We start from the raw sequence: 14,268 nt of genomic DNA, 5'->3' as shown, positions 1-14,268 counted from the left end.
GGCGGCTGGGCAGTGAGGGACCTCCCGGGCGGTCAGCGGCCGGGGCAGAGACACAGAGACCAGATGTGTGGTCCAGCATCTGAAGGTCACCAGGGCTGGTGGCCCAGGACAGAGCCCGGCTGGGAGGGCGCTGGGTCCTGTTGCCTGCTGCTTCCTGGCTGTGTGTGTCACTTGGGCCTCGGTTGTCCCCATCTGTCACATGGAGGTCATCAGAGTCCCTAGTTCGGCTGCGCCACGGGGATGGGCCAAGGTCTGGCGGGTAGTGTGTTGAATGCTGGCCTGCCACGTGGCAGGTGTCCACGTGACTGTCTTCACGTGGACAGAATCAGATGCCCCGTGGAACCTAACGGGGACACCCCCGGGGCTGCCTCAGCGTGTCAGACGGGTGCACGCGGCTTGCAGACCCAGCCAGGTAGACCCCACGTGAACATTCGAGGTCGCACAGCCAGAAGCGGATGGAGGAGGCTGGGGGAGGGGCGGTGGGGGGGGGACGCCGGCGCCCCACTGCCCTCTGCCAACCGTGCGGCTCTTCTGTGCCTCAGTTTCCTCCTCTGTACAATGGGGGTGACGACCATGCCGACTCCTAGCGATGGCCTAGGGACTAGATGAGGTCCTGGGGCTCCCGTCCCCGGGTGTGGGGAGGGACAGCGGGCAGTGTCCCAGTCTTGACCTGGATTCCTTGACCTTGACCCCATCTGCCGGCTCCTCCGCCCCCCACCCCTTGGCAGCAAACCCATGGGGGGGCGCGGGGCCGCTTGGGCGCACACTGCGGCCGTCTGGGTGGGGTGGGGGCGGGGGCGGCCTTGGGGGCGCGCGGGCTCATCAGGATGCAGGCCGGGTCTCTCCGCCGCAGCCTCCTCCTCCGCGCCGGCGCCCCCTCCTCCTCCGCGCTGAGCTGATAAAATTTTGCAGCGCGGTTTCTGCCGGCGTCAGCACAATCTCGGGCCTCCCCTCCCCCAGCCCCCGCCCCCTCCCCCGCTCGGCAGGCGGCCGCTCCCCAGACACCTTCCCGTCCGGCCCCCGCTGCGCCTTCGCCGGCCAGTCTGGTCAGCCTCCCCGCATGGGGCCCGGGAAGGTCAAGGCTGCACCCTGGGCGCCCTCCAGCCGGCTCCATCGCCCCCGGGGGCAGCCTGCGCGGCCTCTGCAGGCGGGAGTGAGGGTCGGGCCTGGCTTCCAGCCCCAGCTCAGCTGCCTGCTGCTGGGTGACCCGGGGCAAGGGGCTTAACCTCTCTGTGCCTCGTTTCCTTGTCTATAAGATGGGAGGCTCAAAAAGTGCCGCCTTGCGGGATGTTGGGTGCTCATGGTAAGCACTCAAGAAACAACCCTCATGGGGTCACGAAGGCACAGGGCTGGGATCCGTGGCCTCGTATTGTTACTAATGTTATCTTCCTCATTGTGGTTACAATTTCCGCCTTCTAGGCCTTTGCCCATGACGTTCCCTCTGCCTGGAATGCTTTCTCATATGGAAAACTCCTGCGTGTGCTTCAAAACCCCAACTCCTAGCTCTGCTTCCTCTCGGCTAGGCGTTTTTTCGAGGGCTTAGCAATCCTTTTCCGTCGTCGCAGAGGGAATCGTTGTTGTACCCATTTTACAGATGAGGAAACAGGCCTAGAGGACGGGCTTGCCATGCCCGAGGTCACGCAGCCAAGAGAGGGCAGAGGGGGGATGGGGGTGTGGGCAGCTTCTGTCGCTGACACCCCTCAGCCCTCCACCCTCGATGGCAGAGGGGATGGAGGTAAGTCGTGGTGTCAGCGTGGGCATCCGGTCACCGTGGCTTGGCCACCTCCGGGCTGGGTCTGGGTTCTAGAAGGCCGGCCTCCTGGACCCCTCTGCCGAGCCCCAGCTCCCCGCCCGGCATCCCAGGACCCCGTTCTCGTTCTGGCCCAGAGTTGAGTCTGTTCCCGGCCAGGAGGGTGCCCGTCCACCTCCCTCCGGTATCTTGTGGTCCCCGGGCTGGAGGGTCCCCGCCCGGGTAATCAGGCCGGCTGGAGACCGAGGAATTGATGGGGAGGGTGCGGGCAGGCCTCGGTGGGGCGCCGGGGGGACACCCGCCGTATGGCTGAGAGGAGGGACCCCCTCCAGCGTCAGAAGGGAGGCAATTCGTGCATCAGAAGTGGGGCCTCGGAGCCGGCAGAGAGACAGCGAGAGACACACCCAGAGACACAGAGACACGTGCCCGCTGCTGCGCCCCCCGCCCTCTCCTTGGACGGGGCCCCCCCACAGCCTCCCCATCTCCCCGGGGTGTCAGGTGGACGCCGAGACCGCGCCTCAAAGGGGAATTCCAGGCCTCCCTCCTCGGGTTTATTTTGGGGGACGGAGGGGTGGGGACGAGCCCTGAGACTGTCCCCTTCACACTGGGGCTGCCAGGCCGGTCAGAGCCCAGGGCACCTCCTGGGACCACATTTGTCTGCCCGGGGGTGCCGCTGTGGCCACAGGGGCTGGATTCCGTGTGCACCTCAGGGGCAGCCTAGGGGCTGGCTGGGGGACTGTGATGAGGGGGTGACGCGAGCCTAGCCTTGGGACATTGGGGGCTGCCTGCTAAGCGTGTGCACTTTGAGGGGGGCTGTCTGCAACTGAGTGGGGGGTGGGTAAGCTGACGATAGGGATAGGAGAACAGAACATTGGAGGGGTGTGGAGGGGACTCGGGGGGCACTCCAGATGGAGCGGGACCCTCTGAGGAGGTGACTTTGGAGGTGAGGGCTGAGGGAGGTGAAGGAGTCCTGAGGAATTGACTGGGAGTGCTCCGGGCAGGGGCCACAGCCAGTGCAAAGGCCCTGGGGCTGGAATGGCCGGAGCCTGGGGAGCAGAGGTGGAGGCCGCAGGGAAGTTTGGGGGGGGCGTGGCTTCGGGGCGAGGGTGCTGGGGAGCCAGGAGGCCTGCCTGGCATTTGGGAAGGAGCCTGGAGGAACCAGGGCCCAGAGAGGGAAGCCGCCTGCCCGGCCCCGAAGCCCAGCCAGGCCTCCCCGCCCCCTCCGGCGGCCTGAGAAACCGGAGGCGCGGGCGGGCGCCGTGCCAGGGGCGGGGGAGGGGCTGCCAGGCCCGCCCGCTGGGGCAGCTGCCAGCCCGCCCCGAGCCGCCAGCCCAGATGGTGCCCATCTGCTGACGCGGGGGGCCGGCCTCCCGTTCCCGCCTTGCGCCGTGCCAACCGCCCGCATGGCGCTGCGGGCAGGGCCAGTCTGGGAAGCTCGCAGCTGCTGGAGGGGTGGGAGAAACGGGGGTGGCCCCCCATGCCGCCCAGTCAGGACTGGGGAGCAATAATAACGACGGAAATCATAGTAACAGCCGGGCTCTGAGCCCCGTCCCACATCTTAACTGGGTTAGTTCTCACGTTTCAGACAAGGTGACAGAGGCCCAGAGAGGCTCAGCCACTTGCCCAAGGACACACAGCTCCCACGAGGCAGAGCGGAGTTGGAACCCACAGGTCCTGAGTCCTTGAAACCCCGAAAGGAGAAAAACTAAGAAACGTTTTTGAGGTTATCACACGGAACCCCACCCTCCCAGTTGTATAGATGATTACAGAGCGAATAAACGAACGAAGGGCGGTGAACCGTGTTGAAGGGCCTGCCGAGCCCGGGCCTGGGGGCCGGGGTCTCCATAAGGTGGGCCCTGGGCCCAGGGGGCGGGAGGGAGGGCCTCGGCCTGGAGCAAGGGGGCCTGGGCGGGCCACAGCTCTGCCCCTGGCTTGCTGTGTGACGTAGGGCAGAGCCCTGCCCTCTCTGGTCTAGAGTTGGGGGAGTTGAGGGCGGGAAGGGAGGGCCTTGTGGCCACAGAGAGAAGCGAGCTGGACCCTGACCCTGCCTCCTCCCCCGTCGTTCGTCTTCCTCCAGCCGGGGAGACAAAGGCGGGCAGCGGGGCGCCCACTTTTGTACAATGGACACAGTTTGTGTCCGCGAGCTTGCTCCAGGCTGTGTGAGGGGTGCGCCCCTCTCTGAGCCTTAGTTTCCCCATCTGTACGTGGGGAGACTAAGAGCTGTGTCCACTGCATTGAGGACTCGAGTCAGCGATCCCCCGAAAGCATACAGGAGGCGCTCAATTAATGCTCACTCCCTTCCTGGACCCTCTCCCAGCCCCAGGAGGCGATGAGGGAGACCTCAGGCAATGCGGGGACCCCGGGCATCGTTCTGCGCCCCCCGCAAGCACACAGGGGCCCCTGTGACCCGGGACGGGCCCCAACCTTGAGCTGGGCCAGGCTGCCCCCTCCAGGTGCCTGGGTGGCGGGGGTGAGGCGGGAGGGGGTGGCGGGCGGCCAGGTGGACAGCCGTCTGTCTGCAGGAAGGTGGCCGCACGGGCCGGAGGTCCAGACGCCGGCTGACGGGGTATTTATAGCGGCGGCGGGGGCCTGCGGGCTCGTGGGCAGACGCGGAGGGGGACTGACAAGGGGGAGCCCACGAGCGGTGCTGCGGGGTGTCGGCAAGAGTAAGGGGCGCGGGCTGCGGCCGGATCCCTCCACTGGTGAGCTGTGTGACCTTCGGCGAGGGAATCCACTGCTCTGGGCCTGTTTCCTGCCCTGTCAAACGAGGGCCTGGTACACAGTGAGCGCTCAAAAATGATTTCTTGCCTTAAAAAGGACGGAAATCCCGACACCCGCTCCAACATGGATGGACCCTGAGGACATGACGCTCGGTGACATGAGCCAGACCCAGAAGGACAGACACTGTGTGATCCCCTCACAGGAGGGCCCTAGAGGAGTCACATCCACAGAGACAGAAAGTGGATGGTGGGGCCAGGGGCTGGGGGAGGGGACGGGGAGTCAGTGTTTCATGGGGACAGAGTCTCAGTTTGGGAGGTTGGAAGGTTCTGGAGACGGATGGTGGGGACGGTTGCACGACACTGTGAATGTGCTTCATGCCACTGAGCTGTGCGCTTAAAATGGTGAAAATGGTGAATTTTAAAGTTACGTATATTTTGCCACAATAAGAAATTGTTGTTGTTAGTAACAGTAATGCATCCTATGTGTATAATAACTCCCGGGATTAACCCCAGGGATGGTAACGTCCTCATAGCTGCTGTCACCGCCGCCATCATCATCCTCGCCGTGGTTCTGGTCCCAGCTCTGCCCCCTGGCCGGCTGGGCATCCCTGAGCACGTTCGTGCCCGTCTCACCTGCAGGGGTGGAGGGAGTGTCCATTGACTGACACTGAGATCGCATCCGTGAGAGAGAGACGCGTCGGCACCCGGCGGGCGCTCGGCCGGGAGCTGTCTTATGGGCGGGCCCTGCCCGTGCGCCCGGGTCTCGGGTGCGGAGGGTCCCGGGGGGGCCCGCCACGGTGCCCCCGTCCGTACGGGCAGGGCCGCCCCCCGAGGAGCCCGCGGAGGCGGGGGCACGGCCCTGCACCTGTGGCGGCCACCCCGGCGTGGCGGGGCTGCAGTTGCCGCCCTGGCCCCACGCCCGGGGAGCCGGGGGAGGCTGAGGGCAGCTGGGGACATCTCCGGGCCCCCTCGGCCACCAGCTGCCAGGCCAGCCCCTGTCCCTCCAGCTGGGTGTGGGCGGGAAGTCACAGATGGTCAGGGCTGGTGAGGGCTGAGGGAGGGGACACCAGACGGACGTCGTGTCCCGATGGGGAAACTGAGGCCCAGAGAGGGGCGGGGCATTGCCCAGGCTGCCCAGGGAGGGCCCTTCCTCTGGTCCATGCTGTTCCATCTGTTTCACGCTGACTTGGAGGGGTGCCAGGGCGGGAAATGGGGACCCCGCTCCCTCAGGGTGAACGACTTGCAAGGCGGGAAGGGGTTTCGAGTCTGGGGCACTTAGGGGGGGGGCTCTAGAATGCCAGAGCTGGTGGCTTCTAGATCCTCTAGGAGGCAAGTTCTGGAATGCCAAAGGCCTGCGTTCTTTAATTTCCTGAGCTGAGGTCTTGACCGACCCCGTGATTCTAGAATTCTCCAGAACAGCACGGTCCAGTGAAATACAGTGCAAGCCACTCACATAATTTCACATTTTTCTGGTATCGACACTTAAAAGAGTCAACAGCCAGGGGAAAGGAATTTTAACCACTTAACGGTATGTCACGCAGGACAAGCAGGATATTGTCATTTTGACCCATTTTGTCATCAATATGGAAAAGTCACTGAGGTGTTTTCATTTTTTTTTTTCTTGGGTCCTAAGTCTCTGAAATGCAGTGTGTGTTTTGCACTCACGTCTCGATTCCGACCCGCCACGTTGCAGGGGCTCAGGGCCACACGCAGCCAGTGGCTGCTGGTTCGGGCGGCTCAGCTCTGGGGCATCTGAGTTCTAGAGAATTCTGAGGCAGATCTGAGATCTCTCAAGCTGGGTTGTGAGGTGCAAGGGGTGGGTTCTAGAACGTCCTGGGGCGGCGGCTCTCGCATTCTTTGAGGCGAGTTTGCAGCGTCTGGGAACCCATCTCAAACCTCCCACTCGGGGTTCTCGAGAATGAAAGAGCAGATTCCAAAACTGTGATCCAATCAAGGATTAATCTCATCATCATCCAAGAAACGCTTACCTATGTTCCTGACCGTTGATGGCAGGTTCCAGAATCCCTCACGTTGGGTTTTTGGCAGGCCCAAGGCTCTGGAATTTTCTCAAGGGAAACATTCCCTCATTCTAGAACATTCTAGAACATTCCGGGGGCTGGTTCTAGAATTCTGAGTCAGGGCTCCAGAAAGTTCAGGTTGGAGTCAAGTAAGCCTGTCTTCAGACACCAGGTGGTTGAGCAGAATAAGGCTCCTTCCAGACCGGCCGAGGCGGGGGCCGCCCTCTGGGCCCCGGTGTGGGGTGGGGTGTCTGGGGGCGGTTCGTGGGGGACGTGGCTGTGAGAACCTGGAACCAGGGGCGCCCAGGAATGAGAATCGAGACTTCGTTCAATCCCCAGTAAATGTTGTCTGTGGGATGTGGGGACATGGAGCCCGGGTGTATTTCAGGGCCTGTGGCTTAGTAGGTCCTCCGTCGAAGGCGGTGGCTGTAATCGGCAACGGTGACACCTGGCAGGAGGCGGGGTTGTGTGCGTGTGTGTTTGGGCTGCTGGGCTGCATTTATGGTGCAGGACTGTGGAGGGCTCACCAAATGAGAATCAGGAATAATTAGCACCCTTTAATCCCACCGAGGTCGGGATTATCACTAACTGCATTAACAGACGGGGACATTGAGGCCCAGGGAGGTAAAGCCACTGACCCAGGGTCACACAGGTAAGAGGCAGAGTCACGATTCGAGTGCAGGTCTGGTAGATCCTAGGGCCCACAAAGGGAAGGGGCTGTTGGGGGTGTCAGGGACCTCCCCAGAATGTCCCAGGATCCCCCCTTGGGCCTAGAGGAGTTTGCTGCTGGTGATTGGGCATCAGGTTCAGCTGGATCAAGAAGCACCTTTGGGGGCTGCAGCCTGGCTAGGGGGGTGGGCTGGCTTCAAACCTTCGACCTGGGAGGAGCAGCCTAGGCCGGGGCGTCTCCCTGTCTGTCTCTGCGTGTCTCTGTGTCTCTGTCTCTCTCCCAGGCCATCTGCTCTGCCCACCCCAGTCTCTCGGCCTTTGCCAGGCTCCTCCCCCCGCCCCCGGCTGGCCCGTGGGCTGCCCGGAGGCGGCAGCAGCAGCTGAAAGGGCCCCTTGTTCCCGACCACACCCGCCCCTGGGGTCACCCCGGGACAGGCCCTGGCCGCCTGCTGCCTTAAAGGGCCAGCGCCCAGAGAGAAGCGGACGAGAGGGGCCGCCCCCACTCCCACGCCCCACCCCTCCCACAGATGAGGGGCGGGGGGCTGTGCCATACCCAGACACCCCCATCCCCGGGTGGTCGGACGGTGGCCCAGGGCTGGGAGGCCTGCCTGGAGGAGGAGACAGTGCATGCATGGTGGGACCTGGGTTTAACCCTGGACACATCCCTCCGCCTTTCTATGCCTCAGTTTCCCCACCTGTATCTGGGGCTCCTTGTGCCCACCACCGGGAGTTGTGGGCAGACGCAGTAGTATCTGGGCCAGGATTTGCTACACAGTCGGTGCTCTTTCTGTGCCCGTTGTGTGATTATACGGCACCTGCCCCGCCGTGTGGACAGGGCAATTCTTCACCTTTCTCTGCCTCAGTTTCTCACGTGTAGAACGAGGCACTAGCAGGACCTAGGCGAGGATTAAGCCGGTTAATAGAATGAAAAGTGTTTAAGAGCAGGGCCCAGGGCTACGTGTAAGCCTGCATTTATTGAGCTCCAGCTGTATACCGGGCCCTGCTGGGAAAGAAAGGTCCCGTTCGCAGCCCCGTTTTCCAGAGGGAGGAGCCGAGAGGTTAAGGCCTGGGCTGAGGCTCCGCAGCCCAGGTTTCTCTCCAGCTCCGCCGCCCCCGCCCTCCCCGTGGGGCTGTGCAGCTAGAGGCGGCTCGCTTGCCCTCTCTGGGCCTCAGTTTCCCCTTCAGAGCAATGGGAACGGCCCCCTGTCCTCTTGCAGACTGGGAGCCCTCCGCCCAGAGGAGGGGAGTGGGGGGCCGGCCCACGGGCCCGGAACCCCGCTGCACCGAGGGGTGCTGTGGGCGGCCTGGGCCCTCCCGCGCCCCGGGCCGGCCCCACAGACAGCCCGGGACAGGTCGCTGCCGGCCGGACAAGCCCGGTCCCCGCGCCTTATGTAACCGGGTTATGCAAGGGCAGCTGGCCCGCTTACATAAGGGGAGGCGGAGGCCGCCTGGGGAGGGGGAGGCTCTTAAAGGGGCCGGCGCCCCCCAGGTCGCCCCTCGGGGCCCTGCGCCCCCCCACGAGGGGGGCCTTTAAACCGGGGCGATTCTGCGCTCCTTAATGCCGTCTTGTCACCGGCTTATTATTATTGCTGTTGATGTTGTTTACCGCCACTCTGATCTTTCCCAGTGGTCGTGGGCGTGGCCCTCGCTGCTCCCGACACTCGGCTGGTCCCTTCTCTCCCCGAGCCTCAGTTTCCCCATCTGGGCAGTGGGGCGTCACTGCGGGTCCCGCCCCTGCCGCCCGCTCCCTGTGTGACCTCAGGCAAGTGGCGTCCCCTCTCTGGGCCTCAGTTTCCCCGTCTGTACAACGTACCTGCCTCCTGGGGTCGCCGAGGGAGAGGTGACTTGAGACAGGTGGAGGGTTTAGGACCACGCTCAGCTCAGCCAGCAGAACTGCTTGGTAGTCGGTAAACATTTATTAAGCACTTGCTGTGTGCCAAGCACGGTTCTGGGGCCTGGGGACGCCACCGTGAACAAGACGCACTAAACCCCAGTCCTCGTGGGGCTCGCAGTCCTGGGGTGAGACAGACACAGAGCAAGAAATAAACGTTAGTTCATGATAAAGGCTATCGAAAAAAATAAAGACGGGGGACAGGGTGATGGGCTGTTTGGGGAGGTGGGTCTGAGGACCTGACATTTGAGCTGAGACCTGGGGGTGAGGAGGAACCAGCCTTGTGGAGATCTGGGGAAGGCGTTCCAGGCAGAGGGCACAGGCTGTGCAAAGGCCCTGGGGCAGGACCAGACACGGCGCGTTGGAGGAACATCGAGGAGCCCGTGTGGCTGGAGCAGAGGGAGGAGGGGGAGAGAGGGAGGAGGGAGGGCGGGGAGGGGACGGGGCAGGTCGTGCAGGGCCTGGTGGGGCCGCAGGGAGGACATGGGCTTCTCCGCCGAGGGAGGTGGGAGCCCTGGAGGGCTGTGGGCAGAGGAGGAGGACCTGACTTGGGCTCACAGGCGCCCTCTGGCCACTGCGGGGAGGACACCCTGTGGGGGCGAGGGCGGGAGCAGTGGTTCAGGGGAGCAATCACAGGGGCCAGCCAGGCAGAGGCGATTCCAAGTGCCACTGTCACCTCGGCCGAGGGGGACATCGCAAGCTGGTCACCTGATGGCTCGGCCCCTTCTGGGGCTGGCGCTGGCGCCGCGCCCCTGCTGCCGCCGCGCCGGCTTGGGCGTATGTATGCGGGGCTGGGAGGGCGAGGTGGGGCCGCCACACCCCAGACGCACCCGGGGACGCCCCTGGAACGGGGACAGTGTGAGCGGGCAGGCCAGGCTGTGGCCCGGGTGGCCCTCGGGGCTCGGGCAGGCCGGGCCCCGCGCTGGGGGTCCCCCCTGCGCAGCAGCGTTCTCCTGTTTTTAGTCCCCTTCTCCCGCGGAGCTGGGGCCGGCACTCGCCGCACCCTGTGCCTCAGTTTCCCCGTCTGTGCAGTGGGAGTGACCACCTGTGACTGGTGAGCGGGCTTCGCGAGCAGCCGGCACACAGGAGGCGCCGACTCAGTGCTCAGCAGCAGCAAGGCGGGAGGCTGGCGAGGGAGGGAGCCCCCGCGCGGGAGGCGGGCACGTGGAAACCGCGGGGCTGAGCTGGGCACCTGGGCAGCCGGCTGACCCGCCCCCGAGACCCTGTCTTGTCCCCGTGAAACAGGACCACGGCCACAGGGGCCCCGTGGCGCCTGCCCCCATTCCAGAAGGGTGGCTAGGCTGTCCAGCCACATGTGACAGCTGGGGAAACTGAGGCACAGAGAGACCACCCCCCCCACCTCCGAGGGGGCTGGCCTGGAGTCATGCCGCCAGTCAGGGGCAGAGGGAGGCCGTGAGTGGGCTGCCCACGTGGCTCTGATGCCACAGGAACGGATGGCCGGGCTCCAAGCTTCTTCCAGTGCCTCAGTTTCCCTATCCGTGAAATGGGCACACTGCTGGAATTGCAGTGGGAGTTTCTGGACGCCCGGGAAGAGGCGGCGAGGGTTTATGTGGGCAGCCTGAGGTCCTGCCTGCAGCCGTCCTCCTGGGCTTGCGGCTGGACCAGCTGTCCCACCCGGACCTTTGTTGCATACCCACTGCGCGCCCCCCGGCCTCTGCCAGTGCTCGATAAATAAAAGTTGTGATTATTATTGTTTTCCTGTGCTCTTCTTTCTCCCCACAAGCCTCTTCCGTGCTTGGCAAACTCCTACTCATACATTAAGGCCCCAAGCTCCAATGTCCCCTCCTCCAGGAAGCCCTCCTGGGCCCCCAGGCCAGGTTCCTGTTACTTCCTTGGACTCTTCCTACCATAGGCTCCTCCCTCTGACTTCCAGGAGCATTTGGGGGAGCTTCTTGAAAGGATTTCTGCTGATCCTCAAAAGACCACGGGGACCGAGATGGGCCACACTTGGGCGACGTTCCACACTCTGCCCTGGTCCTGTTGTCACAAGTCCCTTGTGTCACCATTGGTTGGAGTCTCCATCCCCCTAACCCTGCTCTTTCCCTCTGAATCTCCCCCGATTTTCCAACATTCCTCAGATTCGTTTGTGCAACAAGCATTTATTTTGCGCCATTTATCCTGATGGGGCCTTGTATGCCAGGCTGCATCAGGGTAATCCCAATTATCCGAGCAACGAGCATGTACTGGGTGCCTGCTGTGTGCCAGGCTCTGCTGGAATAATCACACTCCCTTGTCTGCAAGCATCTATTGAGTGCCAGCTGTGTGCAAGCATTTATTGAGCACCAACTGTGTGCCAGGCTCCAGAAAGACAGGCCACAGGAAAGTGAGGGAAGCAGAAAAGTCTCCCCCTACCCGTCCCTTCCGGCTTGGGCCGTCTAGTTTCCAACCTCCTCCTGCGTTCGAGGCAGCGCGTTAAAAATGTGGGCGCTGGGACCAGAGCTGCCAGCTGGGCTCCAATCCACTGGCCCACTTACCAGCCAAGTGGTGGCCCCTCTCTGACCCTCAGTTTCCTCTTCTAAAACGGGGCGCCCAACCATCTGAGGTGTTTGCAGCCCAACATCTGCTTTCTGCAGAAGGGGAAACTGAGGCACGCAGCGGGGCCCCAATGATCCGTGCCCCCCAAGGGACGGGAGCCGTTCTGCTGACCCCACTCCGAGGCCGGGGCATGGCCCAGGAGCGTGGGCAGGACCCCACGCCCGTGCTGGGCACGGGCTGGGCCCGGCGTGTCCCTCCACGTGTGGCTTCCGGGGCTTGCCGTCCCCCCGCGGCCACACGTGTGCGTCCGGCCCGTGGGCACAAGTGGCCCCGTGGTCCCCGCAGCCCGCGGGGGGAGGCCCGGCTGGGCGGCCGCGGCCAAGAATTCCCTCCAGTGTAAACAGCGGGTTATTTTGGGCGGCCCCTCCCGGCGGCGCTGACACATTTGACATTGGAGGGGACCAGGAGGGGCGAGGGGGCGCCTGCGGGTATTTTTAACCTTGTCGCTCACGTCCCTGGTGCCACCGCAGCGCGGACAGGCCGGGCCGGGGCGCGGGGCCGGGCGCGCACCCTCGGGCCGCCTGGCACCCGGTGTGACCCCCTGGAGGCCACCCACGAGCCCCAGGAGGGAGGGGACGGAGAGGGGGACCCCCGCGCCCCACCCTGGAGAGGACGGGGCGCTCCGGCCGCGTGCCAGCCCACTCCTCCCGCGCGCACAAAATGGCCGCCCTGGCCAAGAGAAGCATCTGGAAGCCGGGGGAGGGAGAGGCGAGAAGATGGCCGCCCGGGCGGTGATGTCACACGGTGGCAGGGCCGCGCGGGAGGGGACGGGTCGCGGCCTGCAGGCCTCCGAGCGGGCCCTGTGGCCTCCGGGCCGGACGCCCCCAGAGCGCGGGTCCTGGGCGCACCAAGGCCGCTGGGTGGAGCGCCCAGGCTGGTGCTGGGGACAGTGGGGACAGGGGCCGGCCGCCACGCTCCCCCGGCCCGAGGTGTCCCCGGGCATCCGGAGGGCCCCGAGCCAGGCCCGGGGCGGCGGGGCAGAGCCGGGCCGCGTGGAAGGGAAGAGAAACTTCTTTGAAAGTGAATCCAGGCGGGTTGGCTCGGGCCCAGGCGGCCGGCGGGAGAGGGAGATGGAAAGTGTGGTCCAGACTCGGGGAGCGCGGCGGCCAGGAGGTCGCCCTGGGCCTCCCGGGTCCCCGCGGCTGGTCCCGACGCGTCCCTCCCCAGGGGCCAGGGAGGGCGCTGGCGGCCCGCATCCTGCTTGTTTCCCTCGGCCGGGGCGGGGTTTGGCATCTTCCGTGGCAAGATGTGGAGGCTCAGAGACGGAAAGGAATTTGGCTGAGGTCACACAGCGTGGGCGAGACGGAGCGCCAGTGCTCGTCGCTGCCGGCCCCCGGGGCTGATCTTGAACCTGCGGGGGCAGGAGAGGGGTGTCTCCGGGGGGACTCGGGATTTGTACCAGAATTCCTTGAAGCCCGGGGTAATGTCATACGTGGTCCCGTTGCACCAGGGAAGTCCGCGTGCGGTCTAGCCTGAATCCTTCATGCTGTGGCTCCACCCCGGGCCCTCCTCACGGTGGCTGGGAGGACACCCACGGCCGTGAACCTCAAGGGGCAGGACTCCGTGCCCGTCGTGTTCATCACCGTGACCCCAGGGCCTAGGACACGGCCTGGCACACAGTAGGCGCTCAGTACTTGTGTCGAATGCGAGAATCACAGTTTCCCTTTCTGCTTGGGTTTGCACAGACACCAGGATGCGATGGGAGTGGAGGCCTAGGGGCACAAAGGTTGTAACGTAACTGGACATCATGGGGTCCGTCGTCACTCTTCCTGGGAGGGAGACGAGGACGTGAATTCTAGAACCTTCGGCACGTCAAGCCCAGATCCTGTGCTGCAGGCTGTGGACACACCAACCGAATTTGAGCAGAGACTTGGATAAAGCGAGGGAGTGAGGCAGGCAGGCATTTGCAGGAAAGGGGTTCCAGGCGGAGGGCAGAGCCTGTGCAAAGGCCCTGGGGCAGGACCGGGCCTGGCGTGTGGGAGGAACAGGGAGGAGCCCGTGTGGCTGGAGCAGGGGGAGCGAGGGGTAGAGAGGAGGAGGGAGGGAGGGAGGGGACGGGGCAGCAGCATGGGGGCCGACGGCCAGGGTCGCGTGTACGGCCTAGCCTTCCAGGACGGGGACTTGACCCTTCACTGGCTCGTGGTGAGAACTGGCCGGTGACACGGGAGCTGGAAACTCCAGGGCCTGGCTTTGGCTCTCTCTCGGGCTGGCCGTGTGGGGAGGCGGACGTGGCAGCCGGCAGAGCCAGCGACGCTTGGAAGCCCGCTGGGCTTGGCACAGACACCCGGGCTCGGCGTGGCGGCCGGTGGGGACTCGGCTCGGTCGGGTCCCGCCAGGCTTTCGTCAGTGGAATTATGGTTTCGAAGAGAAATTAAATACGCCCCTCTGGCCACCCCTGGGCTGTCACCCTGTTATGCCCACCAGGCCACCTGCCCGCGTCCCCTCCCTGGTCTCCCAGCCCCCGAGAGCCAGACTCACTCAGTGGCCAGAGACTTTTATTATGCGTTTATTGTGATAAAATACACATAACATAAAATTCACCATTTTAACCATTTTGAGTGCACAGCTCAGAGGCATGAAGCACACTCACATTGTTGTGCAGCCATCCCCACCATCCATCTCCAGAACTTTCCATCTCCCCAAGCTGAGACTCTGTCCCCATGA

The 14,268-nt window shown here is 64.2% G+C and overlaps 1 protein-coding gene across 4 annotated transcripts in view; it reads left to right on the top strand.

Moving 5' to 3' along the window:
- NFIC (nuclear factor I C) overlaps window positions 1–14,268 on the top strand; it is a 55,326-nt gene that overhangs the window by 15,962 nt on the left and 25,096 nt on the right. The gene's annotated exons all lie outside the window — the stretch shown is intronic.

Source organism: Ceratotherium simum, chromosome 39, assembly GCF_057802395.1.
Source record: "Ceratotherium simum simum isolate JZ-2026a chromosome 39, ASM5780239v1, whole genome shotgun sequence".
NCBI lineage: Eukaryota > Metazoa > Chordata > Mammalia > Perissodactyla > Rhinocerotidae > Ceratotherium > Ceratotherium simum.
Note: the sequence above shows the minus strand (reverse complement) of the source record. Positions and strands in the feature narration are given on the sequence as shown.